This window comes from Sturnus vulgaris, chromosome 2 (assembly GCF_052056855.1).
Source record: "Sturnus vulgaris isolate bStuVul1 chromosome 2, bStuVul1.hap1, whole genome shotgun sequence".
Taxonomy (NCBI): Eukaryota; Metazoa; Chordata; class Aves; order Passeriformes; family Sturnidae; genus Sturnus; species Sturnus vulgaris.
Window position 1 is genome coordinate 40,987,120 of NC_142244.1, and position 18,055 is coordinate 41,005,174.

The following is an 18,055-nucleotide window of genomic DNA, read 5'->3' on the forward strand; positions in this document are numbered from 1 at the left end:
CCTGTTAAACCATGCCACTCAGTCTGGCACCTGGAAAGGAGTTGTCTCTGCTTGAATGAGGGCCTGATGAGCTCCAGAGAATCACCAGATCTTAATATGGTTTGGGTTGGAAGGGACCTTAAGGATCATCTAGTTCCAACCCCTGCCATGGGCAGGGACACCTTCCACTAGACCAGGTTGCTTAGAGCCCCATCCAGCCTGAACATTTGGATAACCAGGGATAGGACAAGAAGAAGATGAAGTACAGGGTCCAGGCTCCAGAGCAGGGCAGGCCAGGCCAGAGCAGAGTGGGGCTTTCACTGTCTCCCAGTTCAGGCTAGTGCTCTGGGGCTGGCCCTGCTGCCAGGCACAATGCTGGGCTTTGCTGGCTCTTCCAGCCAGGGTGAGTGTGTTCTCTGCAAAATTGGGTTACCTGGTGTGCAGCAAGCCAATAATTACACACTTGAGAGAGACACTGATTACGTGTTTCAGAGTTACACATGCCTGGGTGCTCAATGGTATTCCATAAATAAAGTACAGCCCACCAGACTTTCCATGCTATTATTAATACATAGAAGTTCAGAACTGATAACTTTCCAAGTACAGCCCCTCTACTACAATTGACTAATAGTTTCCATCCAAGTTATGTAACCACAGCAAATTTCTATGCATGCTTAGGGGAGCGGTCTTTACCTGGGCAGGCGTCTTTTTAACCTTTAGGTTAAAATCACACCTTTAGGTGTGATTTTTAGTATTATAATGAAGACAATACAACTACAGTATACATGGACCTTGAGTCTTTTGCCAAACTGGCAGTGTATATAGGTAGAAATACATCAACAACTTGATTTACTACAGCCTTTACAGATGTCCTTCACTAAGGGATGCTTCTGCTGTCTGTTCTACTGACACAACAATATTTTGATTTACTTCATCCTGAACTCTTGTTAGTTCCAGGATGTCCTCGGCTAAGGGATGCTAGCTGCTGCCTGCTCCACTGATTGTCTCCTTTCTTGCTGTTTAGGCTTGAAAGTAGACAGAATGCATGCATAAAAATAATTTTGAGGAATTCTACATTTAGGACAGGCGGAGGGCCTGCAGTTTGTCCTTACTGCCTGTCGCGGTTGTAGGCATTGATGCGGTGTTTGTTCAGCCACCAGCGCTGCCGCAGCCGGGCCAGGTCCGCGCTGGCGGCCGCGCTGTGCAGGTCGGTCAGCACCATGGCTCGGGGTCCGGCCTCAGGCTGGGCTCAGCACACACAGGGACTGCCCGGAGGCCTGTGCCGAGCCCCGGGAAGCGGCTGTGGGACCCGCAGGTCCGAGGGGCGAGGTGCCCGTGCCCCGCGCCGGGAGCTGGGCAGTGCCCGGAGAGGGTACAGCGACCGTGGAATCGCCCAGGAGTCACACACGGACAAACCAGGACTGAGCACGGCCGAGTAGTGGCGGTAGCACTGGGGACAGCGACCGTGGAACCGCCCAGGCGTCACATACGGACAGCCTGGAACACGGCACGGCCGGGTAGTGGGGGTAACACAGGGGATAGCGACCGTGGAACCGCCCAGGCGTCACACACGGACAAACCGGAAAACAGCACGGCCGGGCAGTGGCGGTAGCACAGCCTGGAGCGTCCAAGTCACAGCCATTCACCCATCCTGAGGCTTCCTCCTGCTGAGAAAGTCCGAAAAAGTATGTGCTATAGCAATGAGGAATGTTAGCCCAGGTGAAAAAAAATAAATAACAGCGCTGACCTACTGCTGGCTCCCAGGAGGCTGTTTTCCCCTCGGCAGACTGTGTTCTGGGGATAGAGAATCTGTTCAAGTTTCCTCTAAGCCAAGGGCAGGCTTTTGAATAGGAGGCAGGCTGGAAGTCTCCCATGGTTTACCATATCCTAATCCCAGAGATCAATGTTAACTGTACTTCTATTCTCTTCAATCCAGTGATCATTTAATGTTAAAACATTAGCTAATTAATGACTACCTTTGAACACCAGAGTTAAACTCATTAAGTTCATTTTAAATAAATCAATAACAGAGACAGAATTCCTGTTGGTTTGGGCAGCCTTTAAAAGGGGTAATTTAGAAAATGAGTTTTCAATGGCTCCATTCTAGCAGTTGGCAAGAACTCAAAAAATAAGCTGAGCCTCAGCTGAGGCCATAAACACTTTTATAAAACACTGAAGTCAGATTTTCAAGGAAATTCAGCACCCCAAATTCCCAGCCTTTTAAAAAATCTGCCTACTCTCTTGGTACTGAAATGCCTCACTTCAGAGGCAAAAACTCTGACCCCTCTACCATGAGCAGGAGTGGATCCGTTCACTACATATGTATAGAAAGAGAAAACAAATAGTTCCCTGAAGAAAAAGCCATTTTAAGGTGTGATTTTGCATTTCTTCTTGTATCTGTTAGGAAAAATGGTGGACGAAAACTTCAGGAACAGAAAATAACTCTTTAGGAAAATGCTAATACCCAACATATAGTCATATATTTTCTTTTTTTTTCCGCTTAAAAGGTCATTGTAAAGATTATAATAATATAAATGAAATATTAAAGTCTTGATTGCTTTAATACCTAACTTCTAAATCCTGTTAATAGGGAAAATATGTCTGACTGCTTTTTCTAATCCTTTTCATGCTTGATTTTCAAATTATACGGTAAAAATTCATCACAGCCAAATGCAAGGGCCCCTTCTGAGGGAAGGGAAAGAGTTAGGCCACTGGTTGTGTATAAAATAATTCCCTAGTAACTTACCATCAAGGAACAATTTACATCCACAAATATTCAGGAGCCAGATTTTGACTACCTAGATAAAAGTCAGAGCCCTTAACTGTGAAGTATTCTTTTGAGCCTCAAAAGAGAGCATGGCCTTCGGATGCTAGCTTCTCACAAGCTTGAAGTAGGGACAAGATTGCAGAGTCTTTTCCTTTCATGGATTAATCTCTCACCTGGTACACCAGTAGAATTTGTTCTAGTGGATGTGAGAGAGTCACTTTTAGGGATTTTATCAGCAAGCAGTATAGAGAAATACAGTCCACTGCAATGGCTGTTATCCTGTGTCCCCTGGAGATACCCTGCCAGACCCAAAGTGTCACTCAAATATAGTCTTGGTTCACTGAATGCCATAAACAGTGCTATAATAATTGTCCAGACTGGAGGCAATTCCACTCAGTCAATCTTGCATTTCATTCCCACAGCCTAGTCCAAAGCACATCTTTGTAAATGTTATGTTTGATGCTATCCCAGCACACTGTCCACCCAGCATTCAGAATTAAGCAGGCTAATTGAAGTAACAAGTAAAAATCACAGTTATTCTTAATGCCTCCTCACGATTTCTCTGGGTCACATGGTGGTTCCCTGCTGCAAGTAATTGATTTGTTGTAGGGAAATAGACACCTGAAGTGGCACAGGCCATTCCACCTGATTGTTAGCACACTGGTCATTACCATGACTTGAAAGCATTTAGTGGTACAAGTAACAGGATACTGCTGTCAAACCTCCAGCACAGTCGCTGTGTATATAATAACATAGGACCTTTCATATTTAGCACACAGCAAAAAAAAATCTGCTCTCACAAACCTACTGTATGTAAAGTTCCCTGATTCTAACAGTGCATCCTATCACCAATGTTTGCCAGTGTTCACTGGTGCAGCTCAAAGAAAGCAGCAGGGTTTGCTCCCAGTCATCACTCGAGTCTCTTAGTGATTGTTAGATTGCATCCTGCTTGATGAACAGATTAGCTCTGTGCATTGGAATTACTCTACGCTTTTGAACAGAGAATTTATTTATTATCCTCAGAGCACCAGAAGTAATCAATTCTATGATTTTTGGCCTTTTATCCTTCATAATCCTTCTTCACCTCATTCCAGAAATGCATTTCCGTCTGAAATTTGCACCCTAAGTTCTACTGGGACCATCCACAGAGTACCAAGCTCGTAAAGACAACACAGTATCAGCCTTGATATTTTTCTTCACTGTAGACAAACTAAGATGATTGTTTAGTATTTTTTATCACTTGCATGCCAATAGAGCACCTGTTCTTGTGTATTAGCCCCTAGTTGTTTTTATCTGCCCTCTTTATTCACATTTCTTCCTAGGCTTTTGAATTATCTGATCATAATAACTGTGCAGGCTGGGATCCCTCTATCCAGGCCTCCTGAGCTGCTCAAGCATTGGGAGATGCTTGCTCTCAGGACATAGCCTGTTGCATACTCCTTTATGTAGCTCCTTAGCTGCTAACTACATCTTGTCTCCTCCAGCAACTTCTGTTTATGAAGATGCTCCCATCTCCATGGTTTGAGGCTTAAAGAATGTTAGCTCCCTAACCCTACTGGTGGGGTAAATACTGCAATTGCCTTTCAGCCAGAAACAGTCCCAAGAAGAAAAGTTCACAGAAGCTGGCAGAGAGGGGGATTACAAACCTCCTCAGGGCTAGGTCACAGTCTCACAGCACTTTCCTTCCACCAGTGTTCAAGAAAAACACATTTTGGAGAGGAAGTGTCACTACCACAAGATGCCTTCCTGATTTGGGTCCCTTTCTTCCTATAGACAACCCTGTGGTTTTTGTTTTTTCTCTAAGCCATCTTTAAGAAAACACTCAAGTAAAGTTAGGACACTAGTGATTTAGGTAAAACTGGCAGTGCTGAACTGTTGCAGGATACCAGAGGGATGGCTGGCTCTGAACATCCAGGTGGGGAGGTGGTGGGGCAGCCATGCATGGGTGGGGTGGTGCCCCCCTGTGCCCTGTGTGTGCATGCATGGCCAGCCCCAGAGCCCACACCACCAGGAACAGCTGGTAGTGCAGGAGCAAGATTCCAGTGCTGGAATCAGCATAGGCTTGCCTGACAGAGGACCGCAGGCAAAATAAAATAATAAAACTCAGCATAATTTCACAGTTGAACTTGACAATTTTTTTCCCAAACTAAACAATTCTATGAGACTCATTCTATGATAAAGTTATATTTATGAGGGCTTATCACATAAACCCTGCTCAATACTTGCAGGCCTTTTGTGGGCTGTGCTCCCTCTCATCTGCATTTTGTCTTTTCCTTGGGTGGGTGGTTGAGATGAAGTGACTCACCACTGGACACCTTGGAATATCTTCAACAGACAGAAGGAAAGCTGATTGAATTTAAAATGACAGGAACAGTAGGTTTACCTGTCTAATCTGATTTATTAGTGTTCCCCTGCCAGCTAGTTTGGATAAGGTTCCAGCCACATGAGCACCTTCATGTGCTTGGTTTCCTGCAGACATCTAAGAAGATTGTCCTTTCTATGGATTTTGTCATATGTGACAAACATAGTGAATTCTCTTTCTTCCTTTTATTCCTGTTGGTCCTTAAGAGATGGAGCACACAGTTAATTTGGGATATCTAAAGAACAAAGATAAAGACTGGTTTAAGTCAGCTTTCTCTGTAAGGTTTTTTTCTTCTCTGGAATTATGTCTGATAGAAAGGTTTCTTATAAAGAAAATTCACAACAGACCCAGGGGGGATGGGCAGAATACGCCTTCAAACATCCCTAATTCATTTGAGGCGGCCCACTTTCTCCACCCTGCACCGACTCGCCCAGCTAGCTCCTTAAGGCGAGCCCAGCGTCGAGAGTGGCGCACTGCCGGGATTGAGGGGAACCCGGAATGTGGGGAGGGCTCCGAACCCTAATGGCCGTACACGAGTACGGGGAGGAGCAAAGGACCGAGACAGAGTCCTCCTGAGGCTCCGGGGAAGCAGGATTTCTTGAGGGAGGGAGGACAACTCTGATCGGGGGAAGGGAACCACAAAAGGCAGGGAACACAGGCGGGGCTGATTATACATACAACCAATAGGGGAAACATAGGCGGGGAAATACATGTAACATCAAATCATATGCTAAGAAGGGGATGACTGATACAGAAGATACTAGAAGGATAGGGGGGGCTAGGAGGGATTGACAATCTCCGGGACAGGGACTAGAGTGAGGGATAGGGAAGGTTCTGGAAGGTGGGTTGGGACATGGGTTGATTCATCAAGGGAAGGCGGGAATTAGGGCAACTGAATTATAACGGGGGGGGGGTACAAACAATAGAACAAACCATCTAATAACAATAAAATAACGCAATACAACATTCATTGCAACTGAAAGTTGCACGAAGGGAAATGGACTGCAGAAAATGGGCAGGTTATTGCCATGCAAACCGGTAATACAGTATTGCCATTGCCACTAAGAAAGCAAAAGCCTTGTACTGAGCTCTTTGAGCCTCAGAGGAAGGGCTTGCCCTCGATAAGTTTTCCTTGACCTCTACAACCTGAACAAGGCAAACATGCTGGAGCCAGTCAAACCTGGCTTTAGGGGTAACAAAGAGAACAAAAAGCAAGTACTTCTAACATATGTAAAATGCATCATATGTTGTATATTCAGATATAACGTGGAGCTGCAGAGCAATAAAAAAAAATAAGGTGTAAAAACATGTTTGCAAATACAAGAATGTGGCCCCGTGTGTGTCTTGAAATGAAGGAGAGGAAAACATCACCATGAACAACCTGCATTTCCAAATGTTGGCAGTGGGCCAAAGCTCTCCCTTCACCTCCAACCACCAAAACAAAACCATCAACCTTAGGACTCAGAGGAGCAGGGAAAGAGTGAGGCAGAAGGGGTCTAGAAACTAAACAGGCTGAGAATAATAATTGCAATTGTATAGCTATTGTTGTATTCTTATTGAAGCTTTTTCTGCATTGAAGCATTTTTCTTTCTTATGTAATTATTAGGTCTGAGCTATTATTTGCTTCTTGGATTAGACTTAATATTTCAATCACACCAGCAATAAATTCTTGTCTTATAGACATTTCTTCTGAAATTTCCTCTGTTCTAAGCACTCCCTATCCCTTCTTTATCCTTTCCTCCTCCAATTGCACCAGCCAGAGTGGTGGCCACACTGAAAATGAACCAATGTGAAATTCAGGTTTTTTCCAGTGATTTATTCTGGGAGAGTTGAGCAACTTTGCAAACACCATCAGAGTAAAGGGAAGATTACTACCTGCTTTATAAATGATGGAGCTCTACACAGTTTTACTATCTGAGCATCATTATAATTTCAAAACTATCTCATTCCAACAGAATGTAAAATGCAATAATAACTACCTGCGAAATTTCTATGGCTATGTCCTGACAGCAGTACAGCAGCAGCAATTTTTCCCTACACTTATTTATTCCTTATTATTTATATGCATTTTCCTGATTATTTTAACTATAAAACTAGCCACATTCCAGGAAACAAAACTTTTAAAACTGATTATATCTGGAGCAGGACAGTGGTTGAAATAAAAATTGTATTTTCAATGTTGACTTTCTTAAAAATTACCATTCTTTGAGTTTTCATACCTCAATGCTTAGGGCAGGATGGAGAGAAAATACCACATATACAAAAACCTAGAACTAATTCTTAAATATTTTTCCCTTATCTAAAGCATATTTCTGCAGCATATCATACAAGCTAATTCTAGCCCAAACTGCAGATATTCAGTACTATTTTTCTTGATATATATGTGTCCAGAAGGGAAAGCTGAAGGACGTAGGAAATCTAACAAGATAAAGTAGTTTACGACATGAGTTGCAATAGATTAGTCATTTAATGAGAAAATTTAAGAGACGTCTGCAATTCCTGTGCAGGGTAGTTTTTTAAAGCATCTACTTCACAATAAGTAAAGAATTAAAGGTATGTAGGCAACAGCTGTGCACTCCTGTGGAAAGAGATAATATTTTTGTTCTTTGCTTATTCAGCAATTAAAGAGGTCTTAGTCAATTAAAGTATTTTTATAATCACAGTCTCCACAGGCCAAGCAAGTATTTCATAGTTCTTTATGCTCTGAATCAGTTTTATCCTGAGCTTTTGGTTTATTTTGGACTAAAGAAGGCTGCAGCCTTGCACATGATGCTAGCATTTATCCCAAAGCATCTGGTCGTGTTGAAGCTTCACATCTCTCTAGTGTTCCAGTTCCAGTTGAGGCTACAGAAATCTGGATCCAATGCAGATGAATGCTACATACAAGCCTAGATATTTATGTCCAAATTTCCTACAGCTTAACGCATTCATTTCTTCCTTCCATAATATTTCAAATATTTTTACCCTCAGTCTGGGATTAGATTTTCTGGAAGAAAAAAAAAAACAAACCCAAACAAACAAACTAAACCTGCAACCCTAATTTTGGCTGCCCTTTCCTTCTTAATAACTTCTATATTGGCAAAGTGTAGGAATTGGGCATTTAAAGCATCTTTAAAGAGTAGGTGTTGGATTTTCAGAACCAGAGCAAGAAGTAATTTTTCAAAGTCATACGTTTTTATAAATATGTTTTGTTTCTGGCTCTCAGTGTTAGTTGTATTTTCAATGGCTCACCAGCACTTTATGGTTCTGAGCAACTCAAGTTCTGCTCAAGACAGATGGGAGTGCTGGATTAGTGCAAATTCTTCATCTGACCCCAATTCAATCTCATAGCAAAATTATTCATGGCCCTAGGGTAAAAGAAAACCCAAGCTGTTCATATCATCACACAGTTACTCATATTTGCATTCTGAAATCTGTTCCTCAAGGATATGCTTTAAAAAACAGCATCCTGCCATGTCCTGGGAATACCCGAGCCCATCAAGGCAATTCATCCCCCTCATCACTATGTCTGCTGTTTTTTGTCACCATGGGTCTGCCAAAGGTGAGTTATTCTGACAACAAGTAGCTTTTCCTGAGCATCCCTCTTGGGAGCAAATAAGAATGCAGGCACAGGGCAGGCAAGGGATTAAACTCATCTTGTGGTCAGGGGCAATTGTACAGACACACCCTAAAACACACCCTAAAACTGTCAGGACTGTGGAACACATCCAAGGTCTCCTGAAGAGCCCTGGGCATGAGAGTTTTCTGTGACAAGAAGACAGGATTTGGCATCTCACTCCTTTACACAAAGTTCCTAGGCTTACTCTGGGTTTTGCCTCTTTGTTTTAGGAATAAGTATATTCTTATATAGGACCTGCTCCTGTCAGTGTGGTGAAGGCCATAATAGAGAAGTCTCTATGAAATCACCTTCTCCAAACAAGAATCAAATTCCTTTAAACTGTTAAGTCAGGGACTGATTAAGAGTTTGTCATCTAATTTCAGTTCTCCCACGCATACTTCCAGTGAAGTCAGTGAAAGTTTAGGCATCTAAAAGCTATTTTGGATTGACTTCAGTCTTCTAACCTGTCAAGAAGGACAAAATTCTGTACTTCTCCAGTAAGAAGTTATTGCATTGTAATAATTTATTTCTGCAATTACCTGTAGCTCATTAAGAGTGAGTTATTTCACTTAGTTGTTATCTCTTACCCAGAAAACCCCACTAGGCAGCTAAAGGCAAAAATCAGCAAAGAGACAGGCAAAATAAACTCTTGCTATAATAAATAATTTGCTGTTTGCTGAGTTCTAAGTTAGTTACTAATCTTCAGACTTTCTGTTGGCGAAACATCACCTAAACTTCTATTTTCATCCATTTAAGCATCCAGTAAAGTTTTTGGCAGAGTTGACATCCCAGAACCTGTTGATCAACTCTTTGTGACTTACTTTCAGCTTACTACTAACAAAACTACACTAACTCAAAACTGCTTTATAATTCTTGACCCACACCTGGTTGTACTGCCAATGACATTGTGAAAGACAATGACATTGTAAAACTATTTGTGAATCAATTCACAACAACCCTCCTTTGCAAACTATGAAGGCAGGGGAAATTGTGCACAAAGTGCTACAAGAAATAGCCCTGAAATGAGTTTCGTCATATCCAAGGGATGCTTTTACTATTCATGGCATGAAACGATGTGATGACTCCCCTACACAGGAGTAAGAATGTTTAAAATACTACCAAAATATTTACTACGAATTAACCCAAGGAAACGGCCACCCATTTCATCCATGAGGCCCTGCATGACACTGTAACATTTCTCACCTTTCCTTAATCAAGAACAGGTCAATATTTTAGCCTCTGACAACTCAAAACCTGCATGGGTGTTACTGAAAGTTCATCTCAGGCTTGCTGCTGCAGTCTCCTGAATCCAGAAATAAGGCTCTGCCCTCTTTTCAGCCCTGCACCTGTGAGATCAAACTCCAGTCAGGATTTTATCTCCACTGCTTTGCCATCCTCCCATCCTCAAAAATGTCTCCAGGATAATTAATTTTCCTTGTGACATACATGTGGAAAACTGCTATTATCTCAGTTTCATCTCTGCTTATCTTATTTGTGCTTCTTTGTGCTGAATGAACCACTGATCCATGAAACCCTCTGGCTGCTCAGCACTGCTGCAGTCCTCACTCCTTCCCTCCTCTCCTTGGGCTTTGGACATTTGCCACTACAGTGATCTTATTGCCAGCTCAACTGAAGAAGATGAATCACCCCTCTTTCTCCCAAATCATTAAAAAAAAAAAAAAGAGAGTGTTAGAATTACAATAAATAAATGCTGGGTTTTTTTGTTCTTTGGTTTTCTTTTTTTAGTTTTTCATTTCAATTTTCCTCTCTGTCCCTGAAATGAAATTCTTACAAGCTGTCATCTAGAAGGACCCTCCATTTTTTACTATGTAATATAATTTGTCCATTTAGTTTTTCTCAGAAGACAAACACAGATGGTGATTATTTCTTTTCAGAAAAGGATGGGATTTTTAAAAATATCTGAACCCAAAGAATACTTTGGGTATCGTTGACAGATGGCCACAGCAAGAACACTAAGTATTCAGAAGTGTGAGACTAGGATAGGTCCCCATGCTTTCAGTGCTGAAAGCCAAGTGTCTGTCCCCTGCGATGTGTACAGTCAGCATCTGTTACAGAGAGGAGTAAAACACGGAAACATCTGATCAGTTTAGGGAAATTCTGTCGTTTCCACATGTGGTTTATAAAAAAAAGACAAAGTTATCCTCTCCTCTTGTTGGCTTTTTTGCCTGTGTGTGCTTGTGTTGGGGTTTTTCTGTTTGTCGCTGAATGCGTTTAGAAATGTTGACTTTTTATTTTGATGTGCATCATTCACAATATTGGCACGTACATATTTGTTTCATAGGGCACAGGTAAATCACTGCTAGACTGATTGTTAGAAGTCTTTCCAATTTTAATAACACTTTCCTTTCAGCTATTGCAATGCATAAGCAGTTCATCTTGTCTTCATTGCCTTGCCTGACCATGTTCTCTGGACTACTGTCAGCATATCCTCAGTGTCCTTGAAAAACCTCATAAACAGTCAGACAATAATCAATACATTATCTATGAGTCTCCAGGGACCCATATCCAGAAGTAAACAAAACAGATCCCTGGTAACAGAGACACCCAGAGGAAATGTGCTACAGAGAATTGCACTCCATTGTCTGTGATTCAAGTCAGTGCTTCAGAAAACAATACTACTGTATTTAGCCATTAAAAGGACATTTTAGCTAAAAGCAATCTGAAAATAATTTTTTAAAAACTTCCTTTTGAAAAAATTATATTAAAAATTAAGATTTTCTATGACAAACTTAAGGCAAGAAAATCTCACAGTGATCTGAATCTCTTGACTATTTATGTCAGAGGCCATGATAACAAGTGGAAAATTCTGATTGTATCCTGTAGAAGGCAACAATATGTGTTCTAGAAAATCCTTTGCAATTACAGTTTTCTGAGCATAAATGACTGTAACTCATTGTATTTTCTTGCTCATTCCTGTATTTCTCAGAAGTCAAATGATTTCCAGAAGGAGAGAAGAAAAAAAAATTCAGGAAAAGACTGTGGCATCTTCAAAATATCCTCTCACTGAGACTGAGTTTGAAAATAAACTTTCCCCCCCTAGCTGCACTATCCATGGCAATTTTATGCTTTAAAAAACACAGCTGCAAAATACTAACTGTAATGCTTTTGGCTGTCTGCTCCTTCCCTCATTCATACATCATTTAGCTTCCTTTTAGGAGGTGAAAACATCAGCTAATCTGAGGAAGGAGACAACTGTTTTGAAGCAGTTGCTCCATGTAATACTCTTTTTTTTGTATTCTCTCATGTGCCATCACGGTACATCAATAATTTATAGAGCATTTAATTACGCAGTAAAACACAAGTGGGCATATTTTCCATTGCTATTCCAAGCACATCAACAAGGCCTTTTTCCCCTTAAGGCCTTGAAGCGTGCATAGTAATGGACTTATAAAACTTTCCCTAGAGTACCTTGTTGCTCTTGCTTTATGTTCTTTTAATTTATTTGGGGGTTGCTTTTTTTGTTTTGTTTTTGCTTTTTCAAAAGGGGAATTTCCAGGCCAAACCTAGAGAATACTTTTACTGCTTTGACTTCATCCTTTCATATGGTGAGTACATTAATAAATAATACAATGCTGACCTGCACTGAATGGTTTTTCTAAAAACCTTGCTCAGGCTTTGCATCAAACAGAACATGAGCTTCTCAGGGAAAAATATCAGACAGCGTTAGGCTTGTTCCTTGCTGGCGAGACACCTGTAGACAGTCCATTCTTAGTATTCCCTTTGTTTTCAACAGGACCCTTGGAATGATGACACTGGCACACTCGTGCTCTGAATCAGTCAAATCTCAGGTCTTCCTTCCTGCAATGGGCCTTGGCATTAGGTAAGGGTCAGGGCAAAACCATTTCTATTTCTGCCATTGATTTGAAGGCTCTTGGAGTCACAGGTTAACCCTTAGTGTTTCCTCGTATTTCATAAAATAAGTATAAAAAAAAGCTTGCACCAACTACACAGAAGAGTACAGTGAGAATAACTATCAGTGTTTCTGAAGAACTGTTATATCCTCAAGCCAAATGTGTTATTGGCAATGTTTCTTACTTTTTTAAGTGCCAACCTGAGCAATAGGCACCAAATCCTTTATTTCCTTAAGGCCACTGAAGACAGCAGACCAAGTTCTGTTCTCATATTTGATTCTGTCACATTTTAACCCAAATCTCTTCAGGACTATTAGAATTGAGACCTCTTTTACACGTGCAAAATCTTTAAGAAAAAACAAAAAAAAGCCTACCAGTGACAAAAGTTGAGCTTCATCTGCCTAGCACACTCTTTGGCCCAGTTTCAAGTAAATATCATACACTGCACCTGTGACACGTTTTTTGTGTCTAAAAGTGACACAATTAGAGGTAATGGAGGAAAATATACTTTATATACATTTATATAGCTATATAAAATCTACATATATATATAGAATGAAAGCTACCTGAAGCTGGAATCAGAATGTCATAAATATGTGCAATAAGCACAATGACAAAGAGACAGCATAATCACCACAGAAAAGAGAGGTGTGTACATCAAGGGTTTGAAGTGCTTGTCAGGGAGGGAAGATGGTTGCAAAAAGATTTTTTGCTTTATGAGTGATGAAGTTTAAAAGAATAGGAAGAGTCAGACATATTTAAGAAGGCTGCCAAGTTTGGCCCATCACTCAGTGTACCAAGCTATGAGCCCAGCCTTATCTATGAAGAAAACTTGGTGTAGAAAAATTCTCTATTTTCCAAGTGCTTAACAATATAATGTTATGTAATTTTCATACAGATTTTCCACAGCTGAGATTTCCAGGAAAAAAATAATTCTGAATTTGTTTGGAAACAATGAGTTATTTCCTAAGCCCTAGGTGTGATGGGATGGTTAGCAAACTGAATCCTTATTCTGCTCATGCTTGGGTGTGTGCCAATTTTCTTGCTACTTCTGTCTTCTCTCCACTAATGTGTAATTAGAAAAAAAAAAATTGACACAATAGCACATTTTGGGTGGACAAAGAAAAACCCCAAAGCACCCAGTTCTGCAGAGGGAGCTCCATTGATTTTGGATTAATGTTTAAGATTTTAGAATTTTCTGCGAGAAATGTCCTGTATTATCGCTGTATACAGGGCACATCCCAAGCAGATGACATTTACAGCACTTGTCAACATTTTAAGACTCTTATTCAGGGAAAGTAAATTAGAAACTGCATTTTGTTTTCTATTGAAATACACAGTAGGAAACCTTTCCAAATTAACTTTGGAAGATGCAGGTCCCTGTAAACACAGAGCTTTCTTTGGGACCACTGTGTTCGAGGATGATTACTTGGCTTGTTCATCTTGTTCCTTGTTTGGCCAAACAATTAGCTTGGCAACATGCCACAGCTAAACTTTTCCTTGGGAAACTTACTGTTGTCTAACTGAATGTGAAACGAAAATGTGTGAAATTTTAAACTGTAACAAGAAAGTAAGAGGGTTAATGATTTTCCATGTTGCATTTAGAAAAAGCATCTCCTTGGCCTTGGTGTACAATGACATGCACTGATTTGACTAAGTCAGTGAGCAAGATTTGAAAATGAAAAAGCCTTAGAAATATAAATAAAACTCCTGATGTTGATTGCAGTGCAGGACAGAATTTAGAGAGGAAAAGTATGCATTAGGTTCATCATCCTCCCATGAAAAGACATTGCTGGACACATACTTTTACAGCAATGTTATTAATAATAGTGAAGTAAATGTAAGTGTCTCGAGAAAATGCAATTAAAAATTAAATTGATTTGCATACCCATTTTTCACTTTCATGGCCACACTTATGGTTGCCCAGTAACTGCAGTGGAATCAAAGGATTAATGCCCAGTTTTCAGGGATGTCCTCTTCACTGCAGATATAGAGTTGACATTTAGATCTTAAAATATTCCTTGGGAGTCCTTAGTATAGAACTATTAAATCTCATTTCAGTTCACTTTTCTGATCCCTGAATCATCTTCCCAATCTCCTCTTTAAATACATGCCAGGCATTTGTCACCATGCTAAGCAGACAGGTGTGTTTTGTAATACACATCCTTTGCCTCTTCTGTGAAAACATAGAATTTGAACCCAGATTTCTAGAAGGAAATGGTCAGTGAATTAGCCACTCATCTTGCCTCTTCTATAATGATACACACATTTTCTGTATGTATCATGGGGAGTAATGAATATACTTAGCATGGTTCAAAACAACATCAATAAATAATCATGTCTAAGGTGACAGCTTAAGTGTAGATACCTGCACTGCCCAAAAGAGAAAATAAGTAAGATACATTGCACCCTTCTGTGTGGTTGAGGATGTTTGTTTGTTTGCTTGCCTTGAAATCCCCTTTAAAATATTTTTCCTATTTAATTAGAAGTATACTATAGTTCAGGTTTACGTGGCAAATTGATTTGATAAGGTGTAAATAAATCATTATGCATATCATCATGTATAATTATGTGCATGCTATGTAAGGCAACAAGAATTTACTGGAGACTCTTGAGCTATCATGAGCTTGAGTGTCTCTTGGTAACTCCTGCAGTGGCACCTGAATGTGAGCCCTACTGCAAAAAAAAAGGGACTGAGCAAAAAAGGAAGCAGCAAAGTGGAGAAAATGCACAGCAAAAGCAGAATGCTGGTGAAAGAACAGAGTAGTCAGCATTATGTGCACTGACACCAAATGGCACAGCAGTGTGTCCCACCCACTGAAACCAATGAGTTTCAGCACCTCTGGATGCCAGTGCAAGCTGGATTGGCAGCTACAGCCCTGGTTCTTCCATGGGCAAAACCTACAGTGTCAGGTATCCTACAAAAAGGACCTTGAGGCCCAAAGAGTGGGTAGAAACTCACCCAACCACTTCTTGCAACTCCTAATTCACAGTACAGAACAGTATTTCATGCCCACTTGTGTTTGTCCCCCACAGGTGAGCTGGGTCCCTGCCCCAAGGACAGCCTGAGGATGCCCAAGATGGTGCAGATGCTCCAGGACACCATCTCAGCTAATGTGGAAAGACAAAGGTGCAGGCCATTTGTACAAACTTCCATAAAGACAGTAGGATAATCTCCCCTCTGGCAATTGCTCCAGTTATCAGCTTCAAAAGACAAAAATCTCTGAGAATGCACAAGTCAGATCTGAGATGTTTCAAAAAAGGGTGAAGATCTTATCATGACCAATGAGATATAAAACCAATACAGTTAAATGGATAGCTGCTCGCTTTTAAAAAATTATTATTATTCCCTTTTTATTATTTCCTTGCTTTCAATTTTAGGTGCAGTTAAATTAATTTTTATTGTGCATTAATTTATTTGAAATTTAAGAATAATTTATCAGATTAATATTTATTTGATTTATGATTATCATAACATATAAGATTTCATATCCAATGATGGCTAAAAGTACTGTGATTATCACTTTGTTATGAGTATAGTACCATTTAATTTGAAAGCTGGGATTGCCTAGGAGAAATGACTGCAACTCGAAGGCATCAATAAACTCCCAGAAATAAAACACGGGATAGTAGAAGCCAATTAAATTGTGATGTTCAGACTTTTCTTATTACTGACTGGGATGATGCTGAAGGCTGTGCTGGCCATTGCAGAATGCCTTCATCAGGAAGAAAGTTGTCCACAAGGACAGCTAAAATTTTACGGACCGTGAGTTTAAATTAGCACCCTCAGTTCACTCAATCCTGCCAATCTACATAATTTAAAAATCCCAGTTCAGGTTTAGCTGAAGTCTTCAGATGAAATCATAATAAATTTTGGCAGCAGTGGTAATTTGAGGCAGAATAAAAATAGGGTAAAGTCCAAAGGCACAAAGAGGTTGTTTTAGAGCATGTACAATGCCTAACCTGGGATGGGAAGGTGTGCAACATTTTGTTTTAAGGTAATGGGAGGGTGAGCAAGACTAGTAAAGTCTTGACTGCAAGCATTGAGTGATAAGAATATTCCCTGTACCAGAAAAAGATGGCTTAAAAGTTTATTGCAAACTATCAAGAAACTGTTTTTTCCAGCCTGTGCTCAGCGTATTTTCAAAATGTTAGATGCTTTTGGGGAAAGAAGGTAAAGGTTCTTTCTTGCCTTCCTGCTTTTCCTTTAAGGAAAGTTCTTTTTCTTTCCAATCTTCATGACGAAGATGCCCTATATTTGTTCTTTATTCACTTTTCCTCTTTGTCATCTTCTTCTCTCAGCAAAATATGACATTTTGAAGTTTTCTGGGCTGGAGAAGTAAAACTGCTTTTTGCCAGTGAATCAATTTTATTCTTTATCTAAAGAAATTTCTCAGTCTTTTGACAAACAACAAAACTATCCAGAATAGACCATATTCCCCAAGAGACGTAAGCTAAAGCTGTAAGATTAAATAGTCTGGTATCTTGCTTTTTGTTGAGGATGCCACCTGTATGCTTTCTGTGGCTTTCTGATAGATGCACAGAAACACAGGCAAGGAGGCAGAAAACAACTTTAAAGTTCGTATTTTGTTAATATGAATGAGAGTGGTTCATCACAACAGTGCTCTCATTCTGAGGGATTTTGCACTCTAAGGCCCAGGATGACTTCCAAGAATTATTCTTTTTCCTATCTTGTATACATTATACCTGGGATATTTGTGTTGTATTGTATGAGATATGGGGAAAACTTGAGAATGGAAACTTTCCTATTGAAGATAATAGGATTTTTGACTGGGGCTTAGATTCTGCTCAGAGGATTTATAGGTTGGTATTTATCTAGTAGTCAGAAAATCTGGATTCAGCTCCTCAGTGGACTATTGATTTTTGGATAGATGTTAGTATGTCACTTAACACTTAATTTTTAACCAGTTGGTTCTCAATAGTTTTAAATAGGCCTGCCACTTCCTTTAGGTCCCAAAGAAAGAATTTACAATCTTATGAATATTTAGCCATTAATCTCTGCCCTCTACCACTGTATTTTTCTCAACTCTTCTGGTTCCCACATTTTAAATGTCCCATCTCTTCAAATTATAATTTGGTTTTTTTTGGTCTTGGACGTTATTAGGATGCAAGAACAGTATTAAACTTTTTTTCCAGTGCCTGACTATATCAAACTTAGGCTTTGTGTTATTAGGCCTAAAAGCAACGCAAATAGAAAATAATGACATAGCTTGTATTGAATTTTATTGAGGCCAGTGAACACAGCAGCTGTCACATACTTAAAGTGTATAAGTGAGTGTGTGCAACTACTAAAAATGAAGATGCCATACCCAAAAGAGAGTCCTGCAGCGAAATCAGAGGTGAGAACAAAGACAGTCCAAGGAACTTTCCCAGGCACTAATCAAACACATATCTGTGTTTGTGTGGGTGTACTGGGTTTGCATGGCAAGCTTTTGGTAGCAGAGGATCTACAGAGG

At 40.2% G+C, this 18,055-nt stretch overlaps 1 protein-coding gene across 1 annotated transcript in view; it reads right to left on the bottom strand.

Moving 5' to 3' along the window:
- Positions 1-18,055, bottom strand: part of LOC148224734 (uncharacterized) — a 38,948-nt gene that overhangs the window by 4,503 nt on the left and 16,390 nt on the right. The window lies entirely within an intron of this gene.